We start from the raw sequence: 1,097 nt of genomic DNA, 5'->3' as shown, positions 1-1,097 counted from the left end.
GAATGGTACCAGCTCCTCCTGTACCTCTGGTAGAATTCGGCTGTGAATCCATCTGGTCCTGGACTTTTTTTGGTTGGTAGGCTATTAATTATTGCCTCAGTTTCAGAGCCTGCTATTGTTCTATTCAGGGATTCAACTTCCTCCTGGTTTAGTCTTGAGAGAGTGTAAGTGTCCAGGAAATTATCCATGCCTTCTAGGTTTTCTAGTTTATTTGTGTAGAGGTGTTTATAGTATTCTCTGATGGTAGTTTGTATTTCTGTGGGGTCAGTGGTGATATCCTCTTTATCATTTTTTATTGCATCTATTTGATTCTTCTCTCTTTTCTTCTTTATTAGTCTTGCTAGCAGTCTCTCAATTTTGTTGATCCTTTCAAAAAACCAGCTCCTGGATTCATTGATTTTTTTGAAGGGTTTTTTGTGTCTCTATCTCCTTCAGTTCTGCTCTGATCTTAATTATTTCTTGCCTTCTGCTAGCTTTTGAATGTGATTGCTCTTGCTCCTCTAGTTCTTTTAATTGTGATGTTAGGGTGTCAATTTTAGATCTTTCCAGCTTTCTCTAAATTTCCCTCTACACACTGATTTAAATGTGTCCCAGAGATTCTGGTATGTTGTATCTTCTCATTGGTTTCAAAGAACATCTTTATTTCTACCTTCATTTCATTATGTACCCAGTAGTCATTCAGGAGCAGGTTGTTCAGTTTCCATGTATTTGAGTGGTTTTGATTTTCTTAGTCCTGAATTCTAGTTTGATTGCACTGTGGTCTGAGAGACAGTTTGTTATGATTTCTGTTCTTTTACATTTTCTGAGGAGTGCTTTACTTCCAACTATGTGGTCAATTTTGGAATAAATGCGATGTGGTGCTGAGAAGAATATATATTCTGTTGATTTGGGGTGGAGAGTTCTGTAGACATCTATTAGGTCCGCTTGGTGCAGAGTTGAGTTCAATTCCTGGATATCCTTGTTAACTTTCTGTCTTATTGATCTGTCTAATGTTGACAGTGGGGTGTTGAAGTCTCCCATTATTATTGTATGGGAGTCTAAGTCTCTTTGTACGTCTCTAAGGACTTGCTTTATGAATCTGGGTGCTCCTGTATTGG

At 37.9% G+C, this 1,097-nt stretch overlaps 1 protein-coding gene across 1 annotated transcript in view; it reads left to right on the top strand.

Annotated features, from left to right (window-relative positions):
* Window positions 1–1,097, top strand: part of EPB41L5 (erythrocyte membrane protein band 4.1 like 5) — a 162,336-nt gene that overhangs the window by 113,338 nt on the left and 47,901 nt on the right. The gene's annotated exons all lie outside the window — the stretch shown is intronic.

The sequence above is a fragment of the Mandrillus leucophaeus genome, unplaced genomic scaffold (assembly GCF_000951045.1).
Source record: "Mandrillus leucophaeus isolate KB7577 unplaced genomic scaffold, Mleu.le_1.0 Scaffold25, whole genome shotgun sequence".
In the NCBI taxonomy this organism is placed as follows: Eukaryota; Metazoa; Chordata; class Mammalia; order Primates; family Cercopithecidae; genus Mandrillus; species Mandrillus leucophaeus.
This window is presented reverse-complemented; position numbering and strand designations above follow the sequence as displayed.